This window comes from Triturus cristatus, chromosome 3_2 (genome assembly GCF_964204655.1).
Source record: "Triturus cristatus chromosome 3_2, aTriCri1.1, whole genome shotgun sequence".
Lineage (NCBI taxonomy): Eukaryota > Metazoa > Chordata > Amphibia > Caudata > Salamandridae > Triturus > Triturus cristatus.
The window spans coordinates 1,214,910,163-1,214,928,543 of NC_140584.1; the positions used below are offsets into that span (position 1 = coordinate 1,214,910,163).

Consider the following 18,381-nt stretch of genomic DNA (forward strand, 5'->3'; position numbering starts at 1 on the left):
TCTTAGTGCAACCCCTAAACCTCTGTCTATATAACTCAGGGGTCAAACCATACCTAGCCATCAATGCTTCCTTCATATGGGCATAAGAATTATGAACATCAGCAGGTAAATCTAACAGTGTGTCCCGCCCTTCACTCAGGAACCGTCCCCACAACCCCGCTCCCCAATCTTTCTCAGGGACCCGGTGGGAAGACATGGCTACCTCGTAGGCTCTGAACCACTGCCCGATGTCGTCATTCTTGAAGAACTCCTTCACTACATCCTTGGGAATATAAACTCTGGGTTCCGCCGGTACTGGCGGTGTGCTGCCACCAGAGGGATTAAGCTCCAAACTTTTTGCTTTCAGCTCCAGCTCCCTCAGCTTCATGTCATGCTCTAATTGTAGTTTCTTTTCCTCCATGGCTAATCTTTGTTTTTCCATATCCATCTGCCCATGGAGTTTTGCCATCTCTACTTCATGTGCCCGGGTTGCTGCCCTGTCTGCCAACTCTTCTGGCGACAGGCCTCTGCCAAACTCATGGACACTTTCTGGTGGAACCATTTCCACCTGATTCTCTGGTGCCTTTGACTCATACCAGGCCCTCAGCGCCTTCACGAGTTGTTCCTTCCTTTTCAATCCAGTTTGGGCAATTCTGAACTTGGAGCAAAAACCTTTCAATTCTTCATTGGTATAATTCTGAAGTGCGCTTTCTTCCCAATCTATGTCCTCAAATCCAGAGATTATAGAAGCTGCCCTTCCGGCGGGAAGTGAACCAGGCATGGCTCTAACAACGGAGATTCTTGGCAAAACAAAACAAATTCTAGTCTTGTGGCTGTGTTACTGGTCTGCTCTCACTACGTGGTGATCAGTGGTTCACTATACGCAAACCGCAAATGCAAATCCGTAAATCCCACCGCTGCCACCAATGTTAGAAATGAGGGGGCTCTGGTTGACGCAGGTGTGAACCCACAACAAGCAGGGACCCTTTACTTCTTGTCAGGGCGAAGGATGACTCCCCAGAATAACCCCTGCTCACCCTCTAGGTGCGTGGCGCGAGCAGTCCAGGCTAAGTCTCAGGCGTACACGGTTAAGCAAATGCAATTACACATACAGTAAACCCCTTGCATGCACCACAAACGGACACCAATCAGGAAGTATATAAAAATAAGCTTTTATGTAGATTCAGCAGATTCAAATACAAGGCCCAGTAACGTTGAACTGATGGGGCCACAATTCTTGGAAATACGGTAAAGTTCTCTTTGTTTTACGGAAAGTTCTTTAGGCGGGCACAAGGTAACTGTAGGCCTCCGCGCACTTCGTGCGGAGGCAGCGCCCAGGAAGCACACAGCAGATGACAGGGAAATAAGAACGTTGCGGACCCTGGATCCGATGCGAGCTCGCGGTCGAGTTCGTGAGTACAGTACCTTGTTTCTTGACGCAAAGGCGGGTGCGGGATTTCAGCGGCCCTTCGACAGAAGGGCGAGGCGGCGTCCGAGGCTCCCACACTTCACGATGGGGGTCTGATCTTCAGGCTCACGACAAGAGCGGGGTGTTGCAGGTGGCGGGTGAACAAAGCGGGGCAGCCGGGCACGCAGATACGTCCGGGCCGTCCGAGGCTTGGAGATGCTCACATACGCCGATTCCGGCGGGAGGGTGAAGGTGCGCAGCGAGCCTCCAACGAGCGAGGTGACAGGGGCAGCCCAGCACAGCGTAGGGGGAGCGGCTCAGATCGAGCGAGGCTCGTCCCAAGGCGGGGGCGGCTAAGCAGTCCTGGTCACGGCTCAAGGAGGGACTGGGGCACGAGGGTCACAGCTCCGGCGAGGGAAAGGACACCACAGTCCAGCAGCAGGCGAGTGAAGATCAGGTAGAGCCCAATGGTCCTGGGGCTCAGTTCAGGGGGCAAGCTCAGTTCCAAGCCCTTGGAGATCGTTTTGGAAAAGCACAAGTCTTGAGAGTAAAAGTAAAGTAAAAGTCTTCAGCAACAGTTTCTCTTCTCCCCTTTGGCAGCAAGGTCACCACTGCAGGCCAATCCCCCCAGGATAGGGACAGTCTTCCTCCTACAGCTTTCCCGGTGCCTCCTCCTCAGGCAGAGATTCTTCTTGGTCAAAAGCGGATCTAGTTTCTCAGGAGCAGGGCTCCTCCATTTATACAGCAAATCTTTTGTTCTCCCAGGCCAGGGGGGCCCTTGCCTAGTTCAGTCCGGTTTCTGAGCACTTTGTTTACGCGATGCAGGCTCCTTCTTTCAGAGTGCAGGGCAGAGTCATCAGACGCTCCACAGGGGGCGGAGCCGGCATTGAGGTAGCAGAGCACTGTCCTATTCAGAGCCTAGGAGCACTCCTCCCACCCATCTACCTGTCGATCGTCCTATTCATTACCAGGCTACCTAGCCCTGCCCATCTGGGTTCCCCCAGCCCTGTCACTCATACCAGCCAGACATCAGATACACATCACGCAGAGGCGGCTGAAAGGTTTAGGCAAGCAAAGGCCAACTTTCTAAAAGCGGCATTTGCAAACCCGGAATATTAAAATAAACCTTGCGAAAAGATGTACCTTATTATTCCGAGTTCAGGCATACTAAACTCGATCTTCTACCATGTTCCCTGGGTCGGTTAGGATCATAGGGTGTAATAATCCAGGCCGCCCATACTGGCCTATGAGAACAGGGTAGCCTTGCAGTAGTGAACAACAAGATGGCGGTAATTCACTACTAGGACATGCCACGCATCCAGGCTTGTCCTACCTTAGGCTTACAACGCACCCTGCCCGCGGGCCTACCAGAGGGGTGACTAACATGCAGCTAAGGGAAGGTTTTAGGGACCGGCAAGTGTGGGCACTTGCCGGTCAGCATGTCAGTACCAGACTGCACGCAGGTTCTGCGATGGCGGACCTCAGACATATTTTACCGGCCGCTTCTGTGGGTGGCACAACCAGTGCTGCAAGCCCACCAGCGGTGTTCGCATTTACATGCCCTGGCGCCCCCGGCGCACTTTACTGGGGTCTGACAGTAAATCAAACAATCCAATCATGGAATCCAACCAACATATACAATTTACATAGGGAGCACTCGCACCGCGACACTGGTTGGCAGTGGCACAGCGCGCTGAGCGGCCAACACCATAAAAACACATGAGGCACAGCGACAAAAAGAGGGAGGGAGACTCACGCCAAGGTGCCAGGTCTAACACTTTCCAACAGTATCCATGACACAGCTTTACAGTGTCTCTGTGGCACACCCCTCCCCTAGAATGTGTGGGGACACAGCTCTACAGTGTATTCATGACACAACCCTACAGTGTCTCCATGACACACCCCTTCCTTAGACTGTGTGGGGATACAGCTCTTCACTGTCTCCGTGACACAACCCTACAGTGTCTCAATGACAAAACCCTACAGAGTATCCATGACACAACCCTACAGAGTATCCATGACACAACCCTACAGAGTATCCATGACACACCCCTCCCTTAGAATGTGTGGGTACACCGCTCTACAGTGTGTCCATGGCACAACCCTACAGTGTCTCCATGACACAACCCTCCCTTAGAATGTGTGGGAACACAACATTACAGTGTCTCCATAACACACCCCTCCTGTAGACTGTGTGGGGACACAACTTACCGTGTCTCCATGACACAACCCTCTCTTAGACTGTGTGAGGACACAGCTCTTCGCTGTCTCCATGACACAACCCTACAGTGTCTCAGTGACACAACCCTAGAGAGTGTCCATGACAAAATCCTACAGACCATCCATGACACACCCCACCCTTAGAATGTGTGGGGACACAGCTCTACAGTGTATCCATGACACAACCCTACAGTGTATCCATATACGCCCCTCCCTTAGACTGTGTGGGGACACAGCTCTTCAGTGTCTCCATGACACAACCCTACGATGTCTCCATGACACAACCCTACAGTGTATCCATGACACAACCCTACAGTGTCTCCATGACACAACCCTACAGTGTATCCCTAACACAACCCTACAGTGTCTCCATGACACAACCCTACAGCGTATCCAAGACACACCATTCCCTTACACTGTTTTTGGACAGAGCCCTAGTGTATTGGTGTGACAACAATCAATCAGGTGTTTGTTAAGTGCGACTACTCACCCGTAAGGGTCTCAAGGCACTGGGGGGGGGGGGAGGGGGGGGGGTATCAGTTTCCAATCCATCAAGGAGGGGGTCTGTCGAAGAGCCAGGTCTTGAGGCTTCCTGTGAAGATGGGGAGGGATGTTGGTTGTCTGAGGTCGAGCGGTAGGGCATTCCAGGCTCTGGCTGCGAGGAAGGAGAAGGAGCGGCCTCCCGATCTGGTCTTTCTGGTGCGGGGGACCATGGCGTAGGAGACCTGGGCTGATCGTAGGGTTCTTTGGGGTGGGTGGTCTTCCGAGGGCGGGGCGCCACCAGGTGTCGTTCCAGGCGTCGGGGTTTGGGCCAATGATGAGTGCTTCTGTTTTGACGGTGTTGAGTTGTAGGCAGCTGATTTCCATCCATTTTGCGACAGCTTCCATGCCTTCTTGGAAGTTGAGTTTGGCTGTGTTGGGTTCGTTGGATAGGGAGAGGATGAGTTAGGTGTGGTCTGCGTATGAAACAATGTTTCTTCCGTGGGTTCTGTCGATGGGGGTGAGCGGAGCCATGTAGACGTTGAAGAGCGTGGGGCTGAGGGAGGACCCCTGGGGGACTCCGCAGGTGGTTGGTGTAGGGTCAGAGAGGAAAGGAGGGAGTCGGACCCACTGCGTTCTGGCAGAGAGGAAGGAGTGGATCCAATCGAGGGCCTTGTTCCAGATCCCTGCATCGTGGAGTCTGCGTATTACGGTGCAGTGAGAGACTGTGTCGAAGGCCGCTGAGAGGTCGAGGAGGATGAGGGCTACTGTTTCTCCTTTGTCCAGTGGGGAGTGGATGTCGTCTGTTGCATGAGGAAGGCGGTTTCTGTGCTGGGGGTTTTTCTGAAGCCGGATTGGGAGGAGTTGAGGACAGTGTGCTCTTCGATGAAGGTGGGAAGTTGGCCGTTGATTGCTTTCTCTATGACTTTTGCTGGAACCTGGAGCAGGGAGATGGGTCTGTAGTTTTTGAGGTCGGTGGGGTCCGCACTGAGGTCTGCTTCAGGAGGGGGTTGATCTTGGCGTGTTTCCAGTCGTCAGGGAATGAGGCGTTCTCCAGGGAGCAGTTGATGGTGTGGCAGAGCATGGGTGCTATGGTGTCGGTGGCTCTGTTGAAGATGTGGTGGGGGCAGAGGTCCGTGGGGGCCCCGGAGTGGATTGACTTCATTGTCTTCAGTGTGTCTTCGGTGGTGAGGGCTGTCCAGTTGTCAATCATTGTCTTCAGGGTGTCAGGGGTGGCTGGTGAGGGTTCAGTGTGTTTGTTGTCTTCATCAAAGTTGTCGTTAATGTTCTTGATTTTGTGGTGGAAGAAGGTGCTGAGTTTGTTGCAGAGGTCTTGTGAGGGAGTAATGTTAGGAAACTCGCTGGTGGGTTGGGCAAACTCCTTGATGATGCTGAAGAGTTCTTTGCTGTTGTGTGTGTGTGTGTGTGGAGATTCTATCTTCAATCGCTTTTTTCCTCGTTTTCCTGATGAGTTGGTGGTGCCATTGGTGGCGGCTCTGAAGTAGTTGTGTGCCTCTGTGGATTTGGAGTTCCTCCAAACCTTTTTAAGGTGGCGGCATGTGTGTCTGGACTCTCGAAGCTTGGTGGTAAGCCATCTGACTTTCTTGGTGTGTGTGTTGTTGTTCTTCTTGAGGGAGGCTATGGTGTTGGCGCTGTCAGAGATCCATCTCTGCAGGGTTAGGGCTGCGGTGTTGGGGTCGTCGTCTTCCGTGAAGGTTGGGGTGGAGTTGCTGAGTGAGGAGGTGAGCTTGTCATCGGTGATTTTGGTCCAGTTTCTTCATGGGAGCAGGTGCTGCTGTTTGTGGATGGTGGGTGTTCTGAAGGCGAAGTGGATGCATCGGTGATCTGTCCACGGGAGTTCGGTGGTGTGGCTGAAAGTGATGGAGTTTCCTGTTGTGAAGAGAGGGTCAAGAGTGTGTTCTGTTGAGTGCGTGGGTTCGGTCACGATCTGGCGGAGTCCAATGTTGTGGAGGTTGTCCAGGAGGGATGTGGTGTTGGGGTCCAGTTGGTTGTCGAGGTGGAAGTTGAGGTCTGCCAGCAGGGTGTAGTTGGTGGATGCGATGGCTTGCGTGGAGATGATATCCGTGATAGAGTTGGTGAAAGGTCTGCGGAGTCCGGGGGGTCGGTAGATGAGAGTTCCTCTGAGGGTGGTGGTAGCCTGGCCTGTATCTTGAAGTGTAGGTGTTCCATCAGGTCTGTGGGCTCATCAGAGAATGTGCTCAGCTGGAGGGTAGATTTGTGGATGATGGCGATTCCTCCTCCAGGGCAGTTGGGGAGGTCCTTCGGAGAGATCTTGTATCCTTGGGAGATGTTGATGGCGATGTCTGGTCCCGAGGTGGTGTTGGTCCAGGTTTCGGTGAAGAATACTACGTTTGGTGTGGTACTGTCGAGGAGGTCCCAGATTTCGGTGGCATGTTTGTGGAGTGATTGGACATTGAGAAGTATGCATTGCAGGGTCTTCGGTTTGTTTGTGTTCTTGCAGGCGGGTTGTGCTGGGTCCGTGTTCCTGGCGGTGCTGCAAGTGTGCTGGCAGCGATGACAGCTAAAGGGTCCATGGGTGTTGGCTGGTGATGCAAGCTTGCAGTTGTTGTTGCGGCCTGGGTTGAGTGCGTGGAGTGCCGCTTGGTCGTAGCATTGGCAATGCGGAGGTCCAGGGTTCTTGGCGCTGGTCGCGGTGGGTTCGCAGACGGGCGCAGACAGGCTTGCCGTAGGCGCGCCTTCGGTGGGCCAGCAACACGCCTGCTGCGTGCGGCCGCCATTAAGTAGGGGTTGGGGAGGGCTGGACAGCTGGGAGGCGGGAGTGGGGAGGGGAACTGGCTCAGGCTGGTCGCGCTCGGGGGGAGGGACCGCGGGGGCAACAGCTGTAGGAAAAACGGGGGGAAAAGCAGGCAATAGAAGAAGAGGTAAAAAGACTAAAGGGGTGACAAAGAAAAGTTAAAAAAAGAAATAAAGAGTACAAAGTGAGTGCTAAAAAGAGTGAAACAGTGAGAAAAGCTGAGGTGGAAAACGGGGCAGAAGCGGAGCGAGAGAGAGGAGTCAGAGGTCCATTGGACCACCAGGGATGAGGCGCAGGTATAACCTGCGGGCGGAGGAGGTCCTCGAACACCAAACACTTGAGAGTGCAGGGACTCGGAGAGGCCTCACTTAATGGTGGAGCTGCGAGGGTGGGAAGAGCAGTTTCACTGACAGTGAGTCAGAAAGAAACTCAGAGCGTGAAGTAGGACATGTTCTCTACACGTGCCCTGAATAGATACATTTACTTTGCCCCTCTACACCACGACATTTCAAACTGTTATTCGTCAAGTCACACTATGTGCTGTACAAAGATCAGCAAGGATAAAAGGAGTGCATGATCCTCTTATGCACAATGCTTGAGTTGATGCAATAACCGCACTCCTTCCACACAGCAGGGGTCTGCTTTAAGACACGCCATTTAAACATCTCAGGGCTCCTTTCACAGGCACCGACATCCAATTCCCTACGTGAAGCAGGGTGAGGAGAAACCACAGTCCTTCCTAACCATTGAAAGAGAAAAACTCACAGCATTTCAACATCCCACACAGAACAATCCTATCGTGGTGTCCGAATTTTAACAAAAGAAAAACCACTATACTTTTTACATTTAATGGAAAAAGTCAGAGAGTCAACAAAATACTGTCAGAGTTTCAAACCCGACACTTAGCAGGCAGCAATACATGTAATTTACAACTTGCCCAAAAGCTACGTTTTTGTGCACGTTCCCTGTGTAATGTATGTTCTTCCCAGCGCCCAGGCGTGCACCTGCAAACCGAATCTGTGAATGTATAATTAGAGAACAGACACAAAACCGTCAAAGAAGCAGGAGAGGGAACAGCCAGTTCTGTCAGCGATGACTCAGAGGGAAAGAAGGACTGACAGCCAAAGAGAGGGACTACATTACTGTCAGGCAAGAAGGCCCAGAGCAACCAATGAAAACGGACTCTGTGGTTCCCTTCAAAAGATGCCAGAGACCAGGCGTCCCTTCTTAACCCCCGCTCTTGGCACAAAGAGAGGACATCATGCCACAGACCAGGCAGGCCTTTCTGCCGCTTCCTTACACCCTGCTCTTGGCACAAGGAGAGGACATCATGCCACAGACCAGGCGGGGCCTCGGCCTCTTCCTTACACCCTGCTCTTGGCACAAGGAGAGGACATCATGCTACAGACCAGGAGGGCCTCTCTGCCTCTTTCTTACCCCCCGCTCTTGGTGCCAGGAGAAGACATCCTGGCACAGACCAGGCGGGCGTCTCTGAATCTTTCTTACCCCCGCTCTTGGTGCCAGGAGAGGACATCATGCCACAGACCGGGTGGGCCTCTCTGCCTCTTACTTACCCCCCGCTCTTGGTGCCAGGAGAGGACAAGATGCCACAGACCAGGCAGAGCCTCTCTGCCTCTTTTTTACACCCTCCTCTTGGCACAAGGAGAGGACCATGCCACAGACCAGGCGGGCCTCTCTGCCTCTTCCTTACACCCGGCTCTTGGCACAAGGAGAGGACATCATGCCACAGACCAGGTGGGGCCTCTCTGCCTCTTTCTTACACCCTGCTCTCGGCACAAGGAGAGGACATCATGCAACAGACCAGGCTGGCCTCTCTGCCTCTTTCTTACCCCTTGCTCTCGTCACAAGGAGAGTACATTATGCCTCTGCCTCTTTTTTACACCCTGCTCTTGGCACAAGGTGAGGACATCATGCCACAGACCAGGCGGGGCCTCGGCCTCTTCCTTACACTCTGCTCTTGGCACAAGGAGAGGACATCATGCCACAGACCAGGCGGGCCTTCTTAACCCCCGCTCTTGGTGCCAGGAGAGGACACCATGCCACAGGCTAGGCGGGCCTACTTACCCCCTGCTCTTGGTGCCAGGAGACGACATCATGCCATAGACCAGGCGGGCCTCTCTGCCTCTTTCTTACACCCGGCTCTTGGCAAAAGGAGAGGACATCATGCCACAGACCAAGTGGGCCTCTCTGCCTCTTTGCTACCCCTGCTCTCGGCACAAGGAGAGGACATTATGCCACAGACCAGGCAGGCCCCTCTGCCTCTTTCTTAGACCTGCACTTGGTGCCAGGAGAGGGCATCATGCCACAGATCAGGCTGAGCCTCTATGACTCTTTCTAACTCCTCGCACTTGGTGCCAGGAGAGGACATCATGCCACAGACGAGGCGGGCCTCTCTGCCTCTTTCTTACACCCTGCTCTCGGCACAAGGAGGAGATATCATGCCACAGACCAGTCAGGCCTCTCTGCTTCTTTCTTACACCCGGCTCTTTGCACAAGGAGAGGACATCATGCCACAGACCAGGCGAGCCTCTCTGCCTATTTCTTAGACCTGCTCTTGGTCCTAGGAGAGGACGTCATGGCACAGACCAGGGGGGCCTCTCTGCCCCTCTCTTACCCTATGCTCTCGGCACAAGGAGAGGACATTATGCCATAGACCAGGCAGGCCTCTCTGCCTCTTTCTTACACCCTCCTCTCGGCACAAGGAGAGGACATCATGCCACAGACCAGGCAGAGCCTCTCTGCCTCTTTCTTACACCCTCCTCTTGGCGCAAGGAGAGGAAATTATACCACAGACCAGGCGGGGCCTCTCTCCCTCTTTTTTACACCCCGCACTTGGCACAAGGAGAGGACATCATGCCACAGACCAGGCGGGCCTCTCTGCCTCTTCCTTACACCCCGCTCTTGGCACAAGGAGAGAACATCATGCCACAGACCAGGCGGACCTCTGCCTCTTTCTCACACCCTGCTCTTGGCAGACAGAGAGGACATCATGCCACAGACCAGGCAGGCCTTTCTGCCGCTTCCTTACACCCCGCTCTTGGCACAAGGAGAGGACATCATGCCACAGATCAGGCGGGCCTCTCTGTCTCTTTCTTACACCCTGCTCTTGGTGCCAGGAGAGGACATCATGCCACAGAACAGGCAGAGCCTCTATGACTCTTTCTTACCCCCCCCCCGCTCTTGGTGCCAGGAGAGGACATCATGCCACAGACCAGGCAGAGCCTCTCTGCCTCTTTCTTACACCCTCCTCTTGGCACAAGGAGAGGACATCATGCCACAGACCAGGTGGGGCCTCTCTGCCTCTTTCTCACACCCTGCTCTTGGCGGACAGAGAGGACATCATGCCACAGACCAGGGAGGCCTTTCTGCCGCTTCCTTACACCCCGCTCTTGGCACAAGGAGAGGACATCATGCCACAGACCAGGCGGGCCTCTCTGTCTCTTTCTTACACCCCCCGCTCTTGGTGCCAGGAGAGGACATCATGCCACAGACCAGGCAGGGCCTCTCTGGCTCTTTCTTACCCCCGGCTCTTGGCACAATGAGAGGACATCATGCCACAGACCAGGCGGGGCCTCATTGCCTCTTTCTTACACCCCGCTCCTGGTGCCAGGAGAGGACATCATGCCACAGACCAGGCGGGCCTCTCTGCATCTTTCTTACACCCTCCTCTTGGAACAAGGAGAGGACATCATGCCACAGACCAGGCAGAGCCTCTATGACTATTTCTAAAACCCCACTCTTGGTGCAAGGAGAGGACCTCTTGCCACAGACCAGGCGGGCCTCTCTGCCTCTTTCTTACCCCCTGCCCTCAGAACAAGGAGAGGACATCATGCCACTGACCAGGCGGGGCCTCTCTCTTACAGCCTGCTCTTGGTGCCAGGAGAGGGCATCATGCCACAGACCAGGCAGCGCCTCTATGACTCTTTCATACCCCCCGCTCTTGGTGTCAGGAGAGGATATCATGCCACAGACCAGGTGGCGCCTCTCTGCCTTTCTTACACCACGCTCTTGGTGCCAGGAGAGGGCATCATGCTAAAGAACAGGCAGAGCCTCTATGACTGTTTCTTACCCCCGCTCTTGGTGCCAGGAGAGGACATCATGCCACAGACCAGGCGTGCCTCTCTGCCTCTTTCTTACACCCGGCTCTTGGCACAAGGAGAGGACATCCTGTCACAGACCAGGCGGGCCTCTCTGCCTCTTTCTTATACCCTGCTCTCGGCACAAGGAGAGGACATCATGCTACAGACCAGGCGGGCCTCTCTGCCTCTTTCTTACACCCATCTCTTGGCACAAGGAGAGGACATCATGCCACAGACCAGATGGGCCTCTCTGCCTATTTCTTAGACCTGCTCTTGGTGCCAGGAGAGGACAACATGCCACAGACCAGGCGGACCTCTCTGCCTCTTTCTTACACCCTGCTCTCGGCACAAGGTGAGGACATTATGCCACAGACCAGGCACGCCTCTCTGCCCCTTTCTAACACCCTCCTCTTGGCACAAGGAGAGGACATCATGCCACAGACCAGGCAGAGCCTCTCTGCGTCTTTCTTACACCCTCCTCTTGGCACAAGGAGAGGACATCATGCCACAGACCAGGCAGAGCCTCTCTGCGTCTTTCTTACACCCTCCTCTTGGCACAAGGAGAGGACATCACGCCACAGACCAGGCGGGCATCTCTGCCTCTTTCTCACACCCCGCTCTCGGCACAAGGAGAGGACATTATGCCACAGACCAGGCAGGCCTCTCTGCTTATTTCTCACCCCCCGCTCGTGGTGCCAGGAGAGGACATCATGCCACAGACCAAGCGGGGCATCTCTCTTACAGCCTGCTCTTGGTGCCAGGAGAGGGCATCATACCACAGACCAGGCGGGCCTCTCTGCCTCTTTCTTACACCCGGCTCTTGGCAAAAGGAGAGGACATCATGCCACAGACCAAGTGGGCCTCTCTGCCTCTTTGTACCCCTGCTCTCGGCACAAGGAGAGGACATTATGCCACAGACCAGGCAGGCCCCTCTGCCTCTTTCTTAGACCTGCACTTGGTGCCAGGAGAGGGCATCATGCCACAGATCAGGCTGAGCCTCTATGACTCTTTCTAACTCCTCGCACTTGGTGCCAGGAGAGGACATCATGCCACAGACGAGGCGGGCCTCTCTGCCTCTTTCTTACACCCTGCTCTCGGCACAAGGAGGAGATATCATGCCACAGACCAGTCAGGCCTCTCTGCTTCTTTCTTACACCCGGCTCTTTGCACAAGGAGAGGACATCATGCCACAGACCAGGCGAGCCTCTCTGCCTATTTCTTAGACCTGCTCTTGGTCCTAGGAGAGGACGTCATGGCACAGACCAGGGGGGCCTCTCTGCCCCTCTCTTACCCTATGCTCTCGGCACAAGGAGAGGACATTATGCCATAGACCAGGCAGGCCTCTCTGCCTCTTTCTTACACCCTCCTCTCGGCACAAGGAGAGGACATCATGCCACAGACCAGGCAGAGCCTCTCTGCCTCTTTCTTACACCCTCCTCTTGGCGCAAGGAGAGGACATTATGCCACAGACCAGGCGGGGCCTCTCTCCCTCTTTTTTACACCCCGCACTTGGCACAAGGAGAGGACATCATGCCACAGACCAGGCGGGCCTCTCTGCCTCTTCCTTACACCCCGCTCTTGGCACAAGGAGAGGACATCATGCCACAGATCAGGCGGGCCTCTCTGTCTCTTTCTTACACCCTGCTCTTGGCGGACAGAGAGGACATCATGCCACAGACCAGGCAGGCCTTTCTGCCGCTTCCTTACACCCCGCTCTTGGCACAAGGAGAGGACATCATGCCACAGATCAGGCGGGCCTCTCTGTCTCTTTCTTACACCCTGCTCTTGGTGCCAGGAGAGGACATCATGCCACAGAACAGGCAGAGCCTCTATGACTCTTTCTTACCCCCCCCCCGCTCTTGGTGCTAGGAGAGGACATCATGCCACAGACCAGGCAGAGCCTCTCTGCCTCTTTCTTACACCCTCCTCTTGGCACAAGGAGAGGACATCATGCCACAGACCAGGCGTGCCTCTCTGCCTCTTTCTTACACCCGGCTCTTGGCACAAGGAGAGGACATCCTGTCACAGACCAGGCAGGCCTCTCTGCCTCTTTCTTATACCCTGCTCTCGGCACAAGGAGAGGACATCATGCTACAGACCAGGCGGGCCTCTCTGCCTCTTTCTTACACCCATCTCTTGGCACAAGGAGAGGACATCATGCCACAGACCAGATGGGCCTCTCTGCCTATTTCTTAGACCTGCTCTTGGTGCCAGGAGAGGACAACATGCCACAGACCAGGCGGACCTCTCTGCCTCTTTCTTACACCCTGCTCTCGGCACAAGGTGAGGACATTATGCCACAGACCAGGCACGCCTCTCTGCCCCTTTCTAACACCCTCCTCTTGGCACAAGGAGAGGACATCATGCCACAGACCAGGCAGAGCCTCTCTGCGTCTTTCTTACACCCTCCTCTTGGCACAAGGAGAGGACATCACGCCACAGACCAGGCAGAGCCTCTCTGCGTCTTTCTTACACCCTCCTCTTGGCACAAGGAGAGGACATCATGCCACAGACCAGGCAGAGCCTCTCTGCGTCTTTCTTACACCCTCCTATTGGCACAAGGAGAGGACATCACGCCTCAGACCAGGCGGGCATCTCTGCCTCTTTCTCACACCCCGCTCTCGGCACAAGGAGAGGACATTATGCCACAGACCAGGCAGGCCTCTCTGCTTATTTCTCACCCCCCGCTCGTGGTGCCAGGAGAGGACATCATGCCACAGACCAAGCGGGGCATCTCTCTTACAGCCTGCTCTTGGTGCCAGGAGAGGGCATCATACCACAGACCAGGCGGGCCTCTCTGCCTCTTTCTTACCCCCTGCCCTCAGCACAAGGAGAGGACATTATGCCACAGACCAGGCAGGCCTCTCTGCTTCTTTCTTACCCCCCGCTCGTGGTGCCAGGAGAGGGCATCATGCCACAGACTAGGCAGGCCTCTGTCTCTTTCTTACACCCTGCTCATGGCTCAAGGATGGGACATCTTTGATCTGAAGTTATTGAGACCCACCCCTGGGCCTCATCCATTATTCGCTGAACAGTATATCTTTTCATCAATATTGAGGTTTAGTTTGTTGTTTACATTATTTTTTTAACCTGAATTGTCTACTTGTAGAATTTACAATCCATGATTTGCTTTGGATTTTGACCCAAAATAACATTACAGAGTGCAGTGTGCTGCCTGCATTACTATGCATGGGCGTTTCTGCACCCACCTCTGGCCCTTCACTTGCACTGTCTTTTCGCACTCACCTACGCCCCTTCACAGTCACCTGTGCCATCCCTTCACAGAGACCTGTGTCGCTTCAAACTCACCTGCAGCGTCTCTTCACACTCACCTGCACCTCTTTCACACTCACCTGTTCCGTCCCTTCACAGTCACCTGTGCCGTCCCTTCACAGTCACCTGTGCCCCTTCACACTCACCTGCACCTGCACCGTTCCTTTAAACTCACCTGTGCCCCATTCACAGTCACCTGCGCCGTTCCTTTATACTCACCTGTGCTGTCCTTTCACACTCACCTGCACCGTTCCTTTATACTCACCTGTGCCCCTTCACACTCACCTGTGCCATCTCTTCACACTCACCTGCACCGTTCCTTTATACTCACCTGTGCTGTCCCTTCACACTCACCTGCACCGTTCCTTTATACGCACCTGTGCCCCTTCACACTCACCTGTGCCATCTCTTCACACTCACCTGCACCGTTCCTTTATACTCACCTGTGCTGTCCCTTCACACTCACCTGCACCGGTCCTTTCTACTCACCTGTGCCCCTTCACACTCACCTGTGCTATCCCTTCACAGTCACCTGCACCGTTCCTTTATACTCACCTGTGCCCCTTCACAGTCACCTGCACCGTTCCTTTATACTCACCTGTGCCCCTTCAAACTCACCTGTGCTGTCCCTTCACACTCACCTGCACTGTTCCTTTATAGTCACCTGTGCTGTCCCTTCACACTCACCTGCACCGTTCCTTTATACTCACCTGTGCTGTCCCTTCACACTCACCTGCACCGTTCTTTTATACTCACCTGTGCCCCTTCACACTCACCTGTGCCATCTCTTCACACTCACCTGTGCTGTCCCTTCACACTCATCTGCACCCCTTCACACTCACCTGTGCCGTCCCTTCACAGTCACCTGTGCTGTCCCTTCACACTCACGTGCACTGTCCCTTCACACTCACCTGTGCTGTCCTTTATTCTGACCTGTGCCGTCCCTTCACAGTCACCTGTGCCGTCCCTTCACACTCGCTTGCACCGTCCCTTCACACTCACCTGCACCGCTGCTTTATACTCACCTGTGCCGTCTCTTCACACTCACCTGTGCTGTCCTTTCACACTCACCTGTGCCCCTTCACACTCACCTGTGCCGTTCCTTTATTCTCACCTGTGCTGTCTCTTCACACTCACCACTGCTGTCCTTTCACACTCACTCTCTACGGCTGCGCCCAAATTGTGGAATTCCCTCCCAGAAGAACTTTCTAGTCAGGTGTCCCTTCCGCGTTTTCGTAAAGTCTTAAAGACCTGGCTTTTCCAAGATACGTCAGTTTGAGCATGTTTTCTCTTTCACCGCATCCTGATGCTCTGCAGTCAGCACCTTGACGCCCTTGGGCTAAGTTCGTGCTTTACAAAATCAATATTCATTCATTCATTCATTCACCTGTGCCCCTTCGCAGTCACCTGTGCCATTCCTTCATACTCACCTGTGCCGTCCCTTCAAACTCACCTGTGCCGTCCCTTCCCACACACCTGTGCCCCTTCACACTTACCTGTGCCCCTTCACACTCACCTGCGCCATCCCTTCACACTCACCTGAGCCATCTGTTCACACTCACCTTTGCCCCTTCACACTCACCTGTGCCATCTCTTCACACTCACCTGTGCCCCTTCACACTCACCTGTGCCATCTCTTCACACTCACCTGTGCTGTCCCTTCACACTCATCTGCACCCCTTCACACTCACCTGTGCTGTCCCTTCACAGTCACCTGTGCTGTCCCTTCACACTCACCTGCACTGTCCCTTCACACTCACCTGTGCTGTCCTTTATTCTGACCTGTGCTGTCCCTTCACAGTCACCTGTGCCGTCCCTTCACACTTGCTTGCACCGTCCCTTCACACTCACCTGCACCGCTGCTTTATACTCACCTGTGCTGTCTCTTCACACTCACCTGTGCTGTCCTCTCACACTCACCTGTGCCCCTTCACACTCACCTGTGCCGTTCCTTTATTCTCACCTGTGCTGTCTCTTCACACTCACCACTGCTGTCCTTTCACACTCACTCTCTACGGCTGCGCCCAAATTGTGGAATTCCCTCCCAGAAGAACTTTCTAGTCTGGTGTCCCTTCCGCGTTTTCGTAAAGTCTTAAAGACCTGGCTTTTCCAAGATACGTCAGTTTCAGCATGTTTCCTCTTTCACCGCATCCTGATGCTCTGCAGTCAGCGCCTTGATGCCCTTGGGCTAAGTTCGTGCTTTACAAAATCAATATTCATTCATTCACCTGTGCCCCTTCACAGTCACCTGTGCCATTCCTTCATACTCACCTGTGCCGTCCCTTCACACTCACCTGTGCTGTCCCTTCCCACACACCTGTGCCCCTTCACACTCACCTGTGCCCCTTCACACTCACCTGCGCCGTCCCTTCACACTCACCTGAGCCATCTGTTCACACTCACCTTTGCCCCTTCACACTCACCTGTGCCATCTCTTCACACTCACCTGTGCCCCTTCACACTCACCTGTGCCATCTCTTCACACTCACCTGTGCCCGTTCACACTCACCTGAGCCATCCGTTCACACTCACCTGTGCCCCTTCACACTCACCTGTCCTGTCTCTTCACACTCACCTGAACCATCCGTTCACACTCACCTGTGCCCCTTTACACTCATCTGTGCTGTCTCTTCACACTCACCTGTGCCCCTTCACACTCACCTGAGCCATCCGTTCACACTCACCTGTGCCCCTTCACAGTCACCCGCGCCGTCCCTTCACACTCACCTGTGCCGTCTCTTCACACTCACCTGTGCCCCTTCACACTCACCTGAGCCATCTGTTCACACTCACCTGTGCCCCTTCACACTCACCTGTGCCGTCTCTTCACACTCACCTGTACTGTCCTTTCACACTCACCTGTGCCTTCTCTTCACACTCACCTGTGCCCCTTCACACTCACCTGAGCCATCCCTTCACACTCACCGGAGCCATCCCTTCACACTCACCTTTGCCATCTATTCACACTCACCTGTGCCGTCTCTTTACACTCACCTGTGCCCCTTCACATTCACCTGAGCCATCCCTTCACACACACCTGTGCCCCTTCACACCCACCTGTGCCCCTTCACACTCACCTGAGCTATCCCTCATACTCACCTGTGGCGTCTCTTCACACTCACCTGTGCCCCTTCACACTCACCTGTGCCCCTTCACACTCACCTTTGCCGTCTATTCACAGTCACCTGTGCCCATTCACACTCACCTTTGCCGTCTCTTCAAACTCACCTGTGCCCCTTCACACTCACCTGAGCCATCCCTTCACACTCACCTTTGCGGTCTATTCACAGTCACCTGTGCCTCTTCACACTCACCTGTGCCTCTCCTGTGAACAGGTCCTGGGGTGTGAGGCTCCTGGAATCTCTTTTTCCTTTTATAGGCGCTGAGTTGTTGGTGCTCAGAGGACGCAGGTCGCGCTCGGTCCAGTATTTGGGAGGGGAGAAGGGAGGGGTGGGGGCTTGTTAGTGTCCTTGAAGCGCGGCGTTATCAGTGGGCTGTGCCACCTGAGCTGGAAAACACCTGACACTGAACATGCGAGCACCCACGGAGCAATGCTCGGTCCAGCTGTGAGACCACCGCCAGCCCCTCACCCCAGGTGCCCTCCCAGAAGCCCCTCCAGCACACCCTCTCTCTCTCTCTCCGTCCCTCACTCTGCCCCCGCCTACTCTGGCTCCAGCTGTGAGACTACCGCCAGCCCCTCACCCCAGGTGCCCTCCCAGAAGCCCCTCCAGCACACTCTCTCTCTCTCTCTCTCTCTCTGTCCCTCACTCTGCCCCCGCCTACTCTGGCTCCAGCTGTGAGACTACCGCCAGCCCCTCACCCCAGGTGCCCTCCCAGAAGCCCCTCCAGCACACTCTCTCTCTCTCTCTCTCTCTGTCCCTCACTCTGCCCCCGCCTACTCTGGCTCCAGCTGTGAGACTACCGCCAGCCCCTCACCCCAGGTGCCCTCCCAGAAGCCCCTCCAGCACACTCTCTCTCTCTCTCTCTCTCTGTCCCTCACTCTGCCCCCGCCTACTCTGGCTCCAGCTGTGAGACCACCGCCAGCCCCTCACCCCAGGTGCCCTCCCAGAAGCCCCTCCAGCACTCTCTCTCTCTCTCTCTCTCTGTCCCTCACTCTGCCCCTCCTGCTCCAGCTGTGAGACCAC

The 18,381-nt window shown here is 54.8% G+C and overlaps 1 protein-coding gene across 1 annotated transcript in view; it reads right to left on the bottom strand.

Annotated features, from left to right (window-relative positions):
* LOC146859482 (peptidoglycan-recognition protein SC2-like) overlaps positions 1 to 17,620 on the bottom strand; it is a 74,772-nt gene extending 57,152 nt beyond the window's left edge. Inside the window, exon 1 of the mRNA XM_085650212.1 lies at positions 17,551 to 17,620. The gene's annotated coding sequence lies outside the window, so the exon portion shown is untranslated. The remainder of the gene's footprint in view (positions 1 to 17,550) is intronic.
* Between the last annotated feature and the right edge of the window lie 761 nt (positions 17,621 to 18,381).